The sequence below is a fragment of the Bos javanicus genome, chromosome 1, assembly GCF_032452875.1.
Source record: "Bos javanicus breed banteng chromosome 1, ARS-OSU_banteng_1.0, whole genome shotgun sequence".
Classification (NCBI taxonomy): domain Eukaryota; kingdom Metazoa; phylum Chordata; class Mammalia; order Artiodactyla; family Bovidae; genus Bos; species Bos javanicus.
The window spans coordinates 20,841,579-20,855,987 of NC_083868.1; the positions used below are offsets into that span (position 1 = coordinate 20,841,579).

Sequence of the window (14,409 nt, forward strand, 5' to 3'; positions counted from 1 at the left end):
CATAGTTTTTTAATAATATTGATCCCACAGAGATATCACTAAGGTGCCCAGGAATAGTTAAAAGTCAAAAATTAACTTGACTAAAATATTGTTTTAAAATATATTTTATATAGCATCTATCTAAAGCCTATTTAATTCTCAAAGGAAAAAAAAAAAAAAGCCTTCCTAGACTATGTTTCTTTCTGCAGCCATTTAATCTTTCTCTAACTTTGTTTTACAGTATAGAAAATGAAATCTTTTTATTAGATTATGTGAATTCATATGAAGGTTTGCTATTGCTAAGTCACTTCAGTCGTGTCCGACTCTGTGCGACCCCATTGACGGCAGCCCACCAGGCTTCCCCGTCCCTGGGATTCTCCAGGCAAGAACACTGGAGTGGGTTGCCATTTCCTTCTCCAATGCATGAAAGTGAAAAGTGAAAGTGAAGTAGCTCAGTCGTGTCCGACCCTCAGCGACCCCATGGACTACAGCCTTCCAGGCTCCTCCATCCATGGGATTTTCCAGGCAAGAGTACTGGATTGGGGTGCCATTGCCTTCTCCGCATATGAAGGTTACATTAAACCAAATAGTTAAGCAATATGTTATTAAGGTCAAATATTTAAGCTATTTTTACTCCCATTTATTTTTATGCCATTGGCATTCTTTCTGATGAGCTAATGTAGGAAAATATTGCTATGACTGAGTGAGTTAGATCACTGAAAACTTCACACTTTAAAAGATTGTTCTTTAAGTGAATTGGGTGGTATAAAACTAAAAAACAAAAAAATCTGACAGGTGAAAGTGGGATTCTGAGTGCTGAATAATCCCTGGTCATGTTTTTGTGCTCATATGTGAATAGGATGAGTTTAACCACTTCTGAGTTGAAACATAAAGTGGATTGTTGAAAAATAAGATTTGAAGAATAGGAACATATTTCAAGATTTGGGTGCTCTTCCTTTTATTTTGGAAAGATTATTCCCAGAACTTGGATTTTTTTTTTCTTTTAATATAAGGCATCTTTCAAATGAAATCATTCCGCATCAATATCCAAAGACATTAAGATTCTGGAGACTTTTCTCACATCAGTCCTGCATTTATAATTTCCTATACTCTACTGGCTCATCATGGTCTGAAGCTATATTCACTTCTTGCCAGAGATATACCATTGGACTATTTTATTCACATCAATTAATTGCCTTCCACCTCTCAATACTGATTATAACTATCTCTAGTTTACTACTGGTCTAATTTTCTCTATCTGTTCAACAGTCAACTTGTATAATTAGCTGAATGTACCTTAAACACACCAACCTCTCAACATGTTCATAATTGAACTCATTGTCTCATTAGCACACATGCACAATGGCACTTTTTCTACCCAACCTTTCTTGCAAACATTGACAGTTATCCAAGATTTTCAGCTTGTGTTAACCTCCCTCTATGAGTGGTGAAGTCTTGTCAATTTGATATTTAAAACAGCTCTTGAATAACCTGTGCAGTTATTTTATTATTCTATGCATTGATCACTCTACTGACTTTTCTTTGTTGATCAATTTATTTAGCTTTCACAGTTGTGAAAACTTCCAGAGATCACTCTAAAAAGTAAGTCTGTAAACTCATGTCCATTCTTGCATTTATTCATTTGTTCTTTATCATCTTCAGAATTTAATTCAAAATCATTAACATGTCCAGTTTGGCACATGTCTACTTCTCCTGCTCCTCCCCCACTTACCCTCAGCATTCTCAACATCACATTCTTCATTTCTCAAGTGTGCTTTTCCTGTCATCAGTATTTGTTTAAGGTAGCTGGAACTCCCTGATCCATCTTTTCAGGCTGCCTAAGAAGACTGGGAATCCATACCAGAGGATTTCAGGACAGATTATGGCTAAAAGCTGTCGTCTGTGCTCCTGCATCTGTGTGCACCCGTCTGAGGACAGACAATCTAATTTATACCTGTGAGTCTGCAAAGCCTAATACAGTGCTAGTAGAGAGCATGTGCTCAATACTCCCTGACAAAAATCCACAAATGGACAAACACTGGAATGGATGAAAATAAATGATGTGGGGCTTTATGAATTGGGACTGTGAAACTGTGAAATATTTCTGAGTTTTAAAACTCTCAACTTATATTTGTATATTTTTTGTATGTATATTATGTTTGTATATTCTATATATTTAACACAGTTAAAATTGATTACTAAAAGCTTAACACACATTCTCACAGACTGTGTCCAGGAGAAAAAGGAGTGGCATTACATAAATTTTGTCTACCTCTTTCATAAAAGATAATCCAAAAAGGTAATTTGAGAGAATCATAATTTATTCATGCATGACATTACCATTCTGGCTTTTCCATTAACTGGTTGAAAAAATTACTGAGTAGGTATTATGAGTGAAATATTAGGGATATAATGACGTCTGTGCTTTTAATGTCTCCATTTAGTTGAAGTTCTTAGGTTTTGGACTGCTATATGGAAAAGTTGAATTTGTGGTTGAGAGACTGAAGAGTAAGCATTCTTTTCCTGTTGACTAATCCATTTTGAGTTTCCCTGCAGGTGCATGAATTGACTAGAGACCTAACCTTTACAACACAGATTCAAATATATGCAGAGTTCAAGAATCTATTTGGGCTTTGGATATCTTAAATTGGGAGATGCTCAAAGGTCACTATTGATAGAACCGAGTTACTGAGGTTGGTTGTAAAAAATAAAAATAAAAAAAAAACAAGTGTAAGAGGTAACTCAACTCTCACATGAGGACAATGAGGTGACTCTGGGTCATCTCTTTCCCCTTTGCTCAGTATATTACTCTCTAGCTACAGAGGCTGATAAAATGTTAATTCTCTGAGCACTAAAGTATATTTTAATCTTTCTTTTTTCTGGAGTTACCAAAAAAGGAAGTGAATTTTTCTTCCTAATAATAGTAGGACATGGAATTATACCCCCAAGAAGGGCAAAGCAGAGAACTAAGACAATTATAAGGGTCAATTAAGCACAAAGGTTGTTTCTGCTTCAGTAATCCATGTAATTAAACTGAAACAGGTTCAGGCATGTAATTGGCACAGTTCTCTTGGCTTTGGTAGCAGAGACACATGATGTTTTCACAAGTCAGGAACCAGGTTCAAGTTACAGCATTTACTCTATGATACGTTTTGAAATATAGAATGAAGTACCAGAGTTTCTAATGATACATTCAAGCAATAAGTTAATTTGACAGCCATAAATTAATGAAAAAATAAAGTTTTAGATGATCCTGTGCAGACAGATTGATACATTAAACCTTTGTTATATATGCATACCTTTAAAATTACATAACATATATGTTCATAGATGTGTGTGTGCATGCTAAGCCACTTCAGTTCAGTGCTCAGTCGTGTCTGACTCTTTATGACCCCATGAATTGCAGCACGCCAGGCCTCCCTGTCCATCACCAACTTCCGGAGTTTACTCAAACTCATGTCCACTGAGTCAGTGATGCCATCCAGCCATCTCATCCTCTGTCTTCCCCTTCTCCTCCCGCCCCCAATCCCTCCCAGCCTCAGGGTCTTTTCCAATGAGTCAACTCTATGCATGAGGTGGCCAAAGTACTGGAGTTTTAGCTTTAGCATCAGTCCTTCCAATGAACACACAGGACTGATCTGCTTTAGAATGGACTGGTTGAATCTCCTTGCAGTCCAAGGGACTCTCAAGAGTCTTCTCCAACACCACAGTTCAAAAGCATCCATTCTTTGGCACTCAGCTTTCTTCACAGTCCAACTCTCACATCCATACATGACCACTGGAAAAACCATAGCCTTGACTAGAAGGACCTTTGTTGGCAAAGTAATGTCTCTGCTTTTTAATATGCTATCTAGACTGGTCATAACTTTCCTTCCAAGGAGTAAGCGTCTTTTAATTTCATGGCTGTAGTCACCATCTGCAGTGATTTTGGAGTCCAAAAAAATAAAGTCTGACACTGTTTCCACTGTTTCTCCATCTATTTCCCATGATGTGATGGGACTGGATGCCATGATCTTCATTTTCTGAATGTTGAGCTTTAAGCCAACTTTTTCACTCTCCTCTTTCACTTTCATCAAGAGGCTTTTTAGTTCCTCTTCACTTTCTGCCATAAGGATGGTGTCATCTACATATCTGAGGTTATGTCCAAATCTTTGTGACCCTATGGACTATATAGCCCACTAGGTTCCTCTGCCCATAGCTTTCTCCAGGCAAGAACACTGGAGCGGGTTGCCATGCCCTCTTCCAGGGGTTTTCCTGACCCAGGGATTGAACCTGCATCTCTGGTATCTCCTACAGTGCCCCCTGGGAAGCCCATATGTTCATATATTTCTTCAGTTTTGATCTCTCTTCCTCAACAGGCATCTCAATTAAATGGCTAAAGCTGGATTCCTTTTGGTGTCTCTCCCTGTTTTCCAAACATTTATCTGTCTTCCCATATTCCTTGGCTCAACATAGGATATCTTCATTCATGCAGAGACTAAAGTCATAAATATAGAAAGTGTTCAAGCTTTCCCCCTTTTCTTTCAGACTGTGATTTACCGCCCTCCCCCCACACTACCCACTATGTACGTGAAACATTCCACTGATTCTATTTCTCAAGTAACTCATGAATCTGTCTGTCTGCCCCTTCCCCATTTGCCATCTCTTCTTCATAGCCATATGTTAGATCTTCACCTTTTCTTGTCAAGACCAGTGAGCTAGCCTCCTATCTATACTAGTAGGCCGCTATATCTATCTTGTCTCTCCCACACTTAGTCATCTATAATCAAACTACAATACAAATATCCCATGTCACTCCCATTACTGATAGATACTTTGAATCTATGAGGCCTTAATACTGCAGAGAAATGTCTCCATTACCTGACTTCTACTTATGTCTCCATTTTCAACTCACGTGTCTCTGTCATGCAATTTTTAGTCTGGTGTGGAGGACTGATGATGTCTCCCTCATCTTAATTCACCACTGCTATGTTACACTTCCACATCCTGCCTAGTTCCTCTTCCTGGAGTTGCATTTACCTCTAGTATGTCAATTCATTCTAATTAAGTAAATCATCCATTCATTCAACAACTATTTATTAAGCACCAATGATGTATCAATAACCTCTAATATGCAGATTGAAAGGAAAAGGAGAAGAGGGCAACAGAGGACAAGATGGTTGGATGTCATCACTGACTAAATGGACATGTATTTGAGCAAACTCCAGAAGATAGTGAAGGACAGGGCAGCCTGGTGTGCTGCAGTTCATGGGATCACAAAGGGTCAGACAAGACTGAGTGCTGAACAACTACAGCAACAATCTTCCAGCTCCTAAACTGAGTACTGATTATCAAATTGCGCTTCTTCTTCACCCATTTATTTCAGTTTGGTTTAGTTTTCATCAAGACCTTTTATGAGCATAATCTCCTCAGAGAATCCTGGAAGGTTGGACAATCACCTACCCTCTGTACCTGCAAATTCCCCAGTGAAAGTCCCAACCACTACACTGAAGTTGTGTTTACCTATCTGTCTTACCCAAACCACTGAATTCGTTCTAGGGAAAGTTCTTATGTTTTATTCTTCTTTGCATTCCCTGATTTCAGTGTCTGCTCCATGACAGTTTCCTGGTAAATGTTTTGAACTGAAATAAATGCTACTGCCCTTTAAGGCTAACAGAGTAAGTTAAACTTGATGCAATAATATATCCTTCCTTTTAGGTTCTTCTTTCCCTAGCAGCATTTCTCATGCTCACTCTATTCTTTCTCTCATTGCTTTCCCTTTTTTCTAACTAAAGCTCTCCTCTTTTCATTTAAATATTTGTAAATGATAAAGAATCTGCCTGCAATGCAGGAGATCCAGGTTCAATCCCTGGGTCAGGAAGATCCCCTGGAGAAGGGAATGGCAACCCACTCCAGTATTCCTGCCCGGAGAATTCCATGGACAGAGGAGCCTGGAGGGCTACAGTCCATGGAGTCACAAAGAGTAGGACATGACTGAGTGACTAATACACAAGCTGTGCATAGTCTCCGTTATCTACAAGCGGTAATAGTAGCACTGTCCACTGTCTTGGTCACAGGAGCTTATTGGTTTTTTGTCAGTAGTGGGAATTCTAAGTGTCTGGTGGTCAAAGGAAAGAATGTTTTCAAAAGGAAAGGGAGAACATAAGAATGTACTGCAAGGGCAATGCCAGTAGGATCAATGTTTTGGAATTCAGTGCAATCAAATATGGGAGGGGTTGCTCTCGGCTCCCTTTAGAATCATGAGGTCTTATCATCTCTTGAAGTTCCTGTCTTCTAATACCCATCCAACACATACAAGCACACAAATAAGTGCACACGTGGAACCACATAATGCAAATAGACATAAGCTTCCTCTCATACTTTATTATGCCTGAATTGCTCATTTCTCTAATTTATAAACTAGTAAGATCTTTACCTATTTTACAACAAGGAGATCAAACCAGTTAATCCTACAGTAATTCAAACCTGAATATTCATTGGAAGGATTATTGATGAAGCTGAAGCTCCAGTATTTTGGCTGTTTAATGAGAAGAGTCAACCCATTGGAAAAGATCCTAATGCTTGAAAAAATTGAGGGCAGGAGGAGAAGTGGGTAAGAGAGGATGAGATGGTTGGATGGCATCACTGACTCAATGGACATGAGTCTGAGCAAACTCCAGGAAATCATGAAGGACAGGGAAGCCTTGAGTGTGGCAGTCCATGGGGTTGCAAAGAGTCAGACATAACTGAACGACTGAAGAAAACAAGAAGGTTTTACCCATTCTTTAGGTGCAAGGTCAAATTCCACCAAGTTCGCATCCACTTTAATCACAATTTACTCTGATGGGAATAACCACAAACTGTGATAAATGAGCCATTTTTAACTTCTAATCCATTATGGATCAATAATATGGCAAATACAATGCAAATTAATTACTAGATAAATGGAATAAAAAAGAAAATCAGATAAAATATATCTAATATGTCACTTCAGAATTAATAGATCCAACAGAAATAGAACCACTTTGTCAAAATGCTAAAAAGGATTTCTAAATACGTAACCCCAATGTCATCATGAACCAGAAATAGAACATAAACTGGAAGCAATCCACAGACCACGCTTTGAGAAGCACTGCTCTAAAGAAACTGTTATTAACTTACACAATAGCCAATGTATGCATGTTCAACAAATAAAGAACAGATCTCAAAAACACTAAGAGAAGACATCAGAGTTTGTGTGTGTGTGTTTTCTTTATTTCTTATTTTGAAACTGCTTTACAATTTTCTCTTTAAAATTTTGAAATTGTTGCTATTAGCATTATGCAAGTGATTCAGAGTTTTCAGTAACTAATTCATTACTCAACAAGTGTTTATTGAATATCATCTATATGCCAGACACAGTCTTAGATGCTAGGATCTAAATTTGCATAAACTATGGCCCTTAATTCCAACAAATCCAAATTAAAGGCTGTGCCACAAAGCAACTGGAGTGTAATCTTCAAAAGTATCAGGGTCGTAAAAGTCAAGGAAAGTCTGTAGAATTTTTCTACATTCATGAAGACTAATAAAATGAAACTAAAAACAAGGCACATAATTTGGAAACAAATTCTTACACACTACAGACCAATAGTTGGAATTTATTTGGACAACTGATGAAACTTGAATGGGATCTGGGGATTAGATAGTAGTGAACTAAGTAAGGATGTTAATTTCCTGATGTATTAGTTCGTTGCAGCTGTGTTAACAAAATAGGATCAACTGGGTGGCTCAAGCAACAGGAATTTATGTTTTATAGATTTGGAGGCTGGCAAGCCATGATCAAGGAACTCACCAAATTCCTTCTTTCTTGCTTTTGTTCGCACATAACAGTGAGAAAGTAAACAAACTCTCTGGCATCTCTTCCTATAAGAGCACTAACCTATGATGAGAGCACCATGCTCATTACCTCATCTAAACCTGCTTAGCTACCAAAGGCCTCTCCTCAAAATACCATTACACTTGGCGCAGGCTATTCTCCAAATACCATTACGGGGGATTGGAGGAGGGGTTAGGGCTTTGACATGTGAGTGGGACTGAGTGTGCTTAGTTGCTCAGTTGTGTCTGATTCTTTGTGACCCCTTGGACCATAGCCCTCCAAGCTCCTCTGTCCATGGGGATTCTCCAGGCAAGAATACCGGAGTGGGTTGTCATGCCATTCTCCAGGGGATCTTCCCAACCCAGGGACTGAACCCAGGCTTCCCACATTGCAGGTGGATTCTTTACCATCTGAGCCACCAGGGAAGCTATATGACTATAATGTGGGGCACAATTTAGTCCTTAGTACCTGATATTGATGATTTTATTGTGGTTATGTGGGAAATGTCTTTGTTTGTAGGGAGACACATCCTAAAGCACTCTGGGTAATGTGGCATTATGCTGGCAATTTATTTTCAAATGGTTCAGTGGAAAAGTTCTCTGTAATGTAGGTACAAATTTCTATAAGTTTATGATTGTTAAAAGATATTTTTTATGGCCTTGAGATTCTCAAGTCTACTTGGGAAGAGAGATGTGTGAGCAACTGTAATTAGGTGCCATTAAATGCAGTGAAATGTGGTGATATAATAAAGGACTGAAATGAAAGAAGGAAGGTGAGTTTGTCCAGAAGGAAAGCAGGAGAGATCTCAAAAAGAAAGTAAATCTTGAAGGTCAAAATGTAAAACAAACCAGAGTCCACTGAACCCATGTTTATTCATTAAGGATTATGTGACAAAATTGGCGTACTTGATTTTTATTTTTCCCTTGTGTTTGACTTCCCATAGAGTCATTATCTTAACTCACCAATTTCTTTTAAAATTAACAAAATGACAAAAGATTTGAGGGACTAAAGAAAAGAGTAATAAATTAAGAGCATAAGGTAAGTTGGGAATAAGATAAAAGTGTGTTCAAAAAGTGATAACATCATTCTTTGCGTATCATAATATATCTTAACAAAACCTTTGCTTACTGAGCTCACTCTTGCTTTCTCTTTTCCAGAATCCAGATATAGACTGAAAAAGCTTATCTGTAGGTCTCCATATTTATTTCTAATGGCTATTGTCCTCCTTAAAGTATTACATGAAATTTCCAACGAACACGGGAGAACAAGGGCTAGAGTGTTCATTTATTTCCCTGTGTCTTATAGATATCCATAATTCACTCATTGACTGAGTAAGTATTTGCAGGGTATCTATGCAAATGTAGCAAATTGCTTACCTAAAAGCATGCTATGATTCCTTTACATGGTTTCCTTTTTTTTCCCCAATGTTTAAAATTGAGCCCATATTTAGAAACTGTGAGATTTCACATAGAAATTTCAATATTCAATTCCTTTTACCTTTAGAAGTTATGGCTCCTGGAATATAGTGTTAGGTAGAAAGTATGACTGGAATGAGTAGAAACAGCCCCTGTTTGTTGAGCATGCGATCGTCTTTTCCTCAGTCCACACCACTCCCAAATGTACAGTATTGGTCTGTTACACCCCCTTTGGCTATACTCATGGGTTCCAAAAGTACCTGCATTTGTAACCCTAGCCAAATATTAGATAACAATAAATGGGAGAGCTCTGAGAACAAAGTGACACAAAAGCATATATCTGAAATATTAAGGTTCAAGTTCTGGGCAAGTAAAGGTCAGTAGTAAGCTCAAAAATTTATTTAGAAGACTGAGCAAGATTCTTTCCTCATTCCTGATTTGTCCAATAAGATGTTTGTAGAATCAGAGTTTGGGGCTGGTGACTTCTGGAAGTCAGATGAGGAGAAAAACTATTATGCGGTAGGCATTACTTTCAGTTTCAAAAGAGATCTTATACCCACTTATTTTTCATTTTTCTGTTAAAAAATAATTTGATACATATGTTCAAGATATTGTAAATTAATACTACCATTGAATTCAGACTAGTATGAAATCAGAGATTTTTTTAGACACAATTCAAGCCATTAATAAGTCTACTTTTGCTGGTTGAGATAATGTCAAAGATTCATTTAAACAGCACGAGTAGCAACTTGCATTACATACAAGTACTAACAATACTCTGCTTCTACTAACAGAATTAATGCAAAGAATTGCTTCTTTTACATGTAATTTCTACTTTGCAATTAACTATCCGTACTTTTAACCCACAGAGACAAATTTATTACTGTCTTATCAATAAAAATAATGTCTTACATGTGTATAATACTTTAAGGCTGGCAAAGCATTTTTAGATCCATATGAGGTAATGTATAATTTCAGTACAATACAGGTTTTTTAAAATAAATTTATAAATAATTTTCTGAAACAACTGGTCTGATTTTAAGCTTGAATGCAACTAAGAATCATTAAAGTTCAATTTAAAAGAACTTTTACTGTGTATCAAAAATCATGTGTTTATATCTTTTGTATCTCATTCATCAGAAAAATTATTAACAATTACTACTGTGTTACTCCAAAGATAATAGGTAGGTAGTGGTCCTTTATAAACATTTGGTAGGACTAAACATTTCTACCTGATTTCTCCCCCTTGTCACACTTCAATCCAATTTAGCTGACTGCCATTTATTCAGCACCTACTAAGTTCAAATAGGAGTAACACAAAGTCATTACCCTCTAAAGGTTAACATCCTGTAGGGAAAAAAATTAAATACAAGATGAAATTCTGTATGTGACATAACATGTATGAAGACATCTATTTTTCCAAAAGCTTTATAAAGATGTAAGATGACTGGTGAGAATGAGGATGAAGGGAAACATCTTTTTGAAAGCTATGAAATAAGGTTTCATCTGGGGTGAATCTTGAAAAAAAAATCAGAACGTTACTCTTACATACCTAGAACACAGTTGCATAAACATCTACATTATGAGCTTTTCTTTCCCCTGACCATTTATGTGCACTTACCTAATACTTTTTATGACTCTTTACTGTAACACTTTTTCTTTACTCCTTAATTTCCTAATTCAAAGTACAAGTGAGAATTATTCTTTTGTATGCCTGCCAAAAATGTAATTAAGGAAGGCCTGCTTTCATTCTATTTTAAAGTTCTATTTAAGAAAAGATTTAAAGGGCCTATTAAATAAATCATGGCACATCAAAAAATTGTCTAATATGCAGCCATTAGAAAGGATGAAATAGATAACATATATTGACTTAGAAGAAACTTCATAATTAAAATGCTAAAAAAACATAGATTCATGCATATAGTGTGAAAGCATTGTGTGCACAGATTGATATTGATATTTGTGTATGTAAAGAAGGAACCATGAAAGAAAAACACCAAAACTTTAGCAGTAGCTAACTTTGAGGGAAACATATTTTTCTATTTAGTATAATTCTCTATTTTTAATATGAAACACTTCCTAACAACAAAAGTATTGATATTGAAAGAATTACAAAGCATACAACATATAATTTTTTCCCATTCTAAGATTGAAAAAAACACAGGTGTTATTTAAGTCAGTAACCTAATTCAATAATTCTTCAAGAATGAAAAATTTAACTCAAAACAAATTTCAGAAAAATTGAAATATCATAAACTACATGAAAATACAAATTCAAATTCTTAAATCAAACTCCACTGAAGAATGATAATGTTAAAAACTATGTTTATAGTAAGGCAGATTTCGAATTTTATTAGATTTAAGGCTAATTTTTTTTTTTTTTGTCAGTAACCAGCAAGTCTCATTATTTTCTGTCAAAATACCAAAAATATTGGTGATAATCTCCTAGAGATTAAAGACAACACATAAAAAACACATGAATCTGCTTTATCATTCATTGGTGCTTTAGAAACTGTAAATAAATTCTTTTGTTTCATAGCAGATGACATATAAAGTTTAAATAGAGTTCATAAAATCTCAGTCGTTCATTAGAAAGTGATACAATGACCCACCACAAAGGCAATTACAGATTAGAACTAGAATGTAGTAGCTAGGAAAATAAAGGATTTCCAGACCTTCTACAATAGCAATATATCACAGTTGGTCACTTTCAGAGCTACCCAAGGTATTGTTGTCCATCTGTGAAGTCGACTTGTATCACTCAGCCAGAACACCGAAAATGAGTACAGGTGAGGAGACTTAGCAACTTAGAGGCACCATGATTTGCCAAATACAAATCTCACGAGCAGTGAGCAAACGATAGTGTACCAAACACACATCAAGCACAGAAGATCATCAGCTAAGGTAAAATAAATGCAACCTGCTTTGCTTGCCATCTTTATGACTCCTAGCTCATTGTTGTTTTTATGTTATTATCATTTTGCTTTTGCCATATGTTCTTAATCTGTACCATTCTGCCTCTTTCAGGAAATTGAGCAGTTTGTCTTGAATTAGAGAAGAGGTGCTAGAATGTGCAAGTGGGAGGTTGACCTACATCTGAACAATTTGCATATGATTCACCACAATTAAACAATTTGGTTTGAAATAGCTGCAATTAAGCTATTATCTGAGAAGTATCTACTAGAGTAGAAATTCTAAATTTATCTTCACATATATTCTAGCCAAGAAAAGGGACACATTTTCTGGCACTCATTAAGAAAAGCTAATACAAAATTAAATTCTTCCAAATTAAAATTTATTTTAATAAATTACTGATAGCTAATTATATTTATGGCAACTTTGGTTGTTTCTTTAAAAATTATAGTTTTAAAATAAGAAGAAAAGTATGAAATTATGGTAGGTTAGAGAATCATAGTTTCTAACAATATATTCCGGAGAAGGCAATGGCACCCCACTCCAGTACTCTTGCCTGGAAAATCCCATGGATGGAGGAGCCTGGAAGGCTGCAGTCCATGGGGTCGCTGAGCTTTGGACATGACTGAACGACTTCCCTTTCACTTTTCACTTTCATGCATTGGAGAAGGAAATGGCAACCCACTCCAGTGTTCTTGCCTGGAGAATCCCAGGGACAGGGGAGCCTGATGGGCTGCCGTCTATGGGGTCACACAAAGTCGGACACGACTGAAGCGACTTAGCAGCAGCAGACTTAGCAGCAGCAACAATATATTCTGTACGTTAATATACAAAAGTGTGCATGCGTGTGTGTGTGCCCAGTAGAGTTGACCCTTTGCAGCCCCATGGACTGTAGCTCGCCAGGCTTCTCTGTCCATGGAATTTTCCAGGCAAGAATACTGGATGGAGTAGGTTGCCATTTCCTCCTCGAAGGGATCTTAGAGACACAGGGATTTAACCTACATCTCGTACGTCTCCTGCATTGGCAGGCGTATTCTTTACCACTGAGCTACCTTGGAAGCTCATACATAAGTGTATATATTATAAAATTATCTTCTTGATATATTGAAGTCATAAATGGTAATGTCAAACTACGCTAAAATTATGAAGGTAATACAAAATGTAAAATAATGAATAAATTCTGCCCATAGGGGAAAAAAACTCTAAATAATACAATAAACTGTAGTAATATGTAATAGTAAGGGGAACAGTAAAGAATCAACCTGCATGAAGGAGACCTGCATTCAATACCTGGGTCTGGAAAATCCCATGCAAAGGGAATGACTAGTCATTTTTATTTTTGCCTGGAGAATTCTTGCCATGGACAGAGGAGTCTGGTGGGCTATAGTTCATGGCACAAAGAGTCAGACATGATTGAGTGACTAACATTTTCACTTTAACTTCACAGTATATAATAATATGAAGAAAAGTGCAAACTGACAATTAAACACTATGCATTGGATGATTTCGAGTTGACAGGTGAGTAGAGATAACACATTTTTCAGATTTTCCAAATAAGCAACATTAATTATGTCTATATCTAAAAAGAGGTGTAAAGTATTAAAACATAGCTAAAACAAAAGCATTCTATTTGCCATAGAATTACAAATATATTCTATAACCAGAAATCAGGGTTCTTTTTCCTACCTTTAGAGGCACATAAGAGGCTCTCTGACTAATCTTCAAGGATATCCTAAAAAATAAATAGAAAATGCATGACATAGAGAGCAACAAAATAGGAGGATTGTTTTAGCATTATTATTAACACTGAGTGTTCGTGGTCTATTTGCTGGGGGTTAGTTTATTTACTGTGTCAAGGAATTGCTTTTCCATCCACAAATGAGTTTGGCAGCACTGAAGGGCACATAAGCATTACAATAAAATATATGTTGACTGAGATTTTTGCTATCTGTTGGGTATGGACATAGTGATTAAGACTCTTCTTATTTACAACTATTAGCCAATTTAGCAATTTTACCGTTGACAGTAGAGGTAAAAAGGAAAAAACAATCATGCCTTATTGCCAAAATGAAACAAAAAAAAACCCTATAAAATCGCAAACACTTCTAGATTTAATAACATCTTTTTATATCATTAGGTGTCACACTGAGTGAAGTAAGTCAGACAGAGAAGAACAAATATCATATGACATCTCTTACATGTGGAATCTAAAAAATGATATAAATGAACTTACTTAGAAAACAGAAAGAGACGGACTTAGAAAAGGAA

General features: G+C 36.4%; 1 long non-coding RNA gene across 5 annotated transcripts in view; it reads right to left on the reverse strand.

The window, feature by feature from the left end:
* LOC133253735 (uncharacterized) overlaps positions 1-14,409 on the reverse strand; it is a 460,793-nt gene that overhangs the window by 126,780 nt on the left and 319,604 nt on the right. For all 5 annotated transcript variants that reach the window (XR_009738405.1, XR_009738416.1, XR_009738423.1 and 2 more), the window contains exon 6: positions 13,828-13,873. This is a non-coding gene — a long non-coding RNA (uncharacterized LOC133253735). The remainder of the gene's footprint in view (positions 1-13,827; positions 13,874-14,409) is intronic.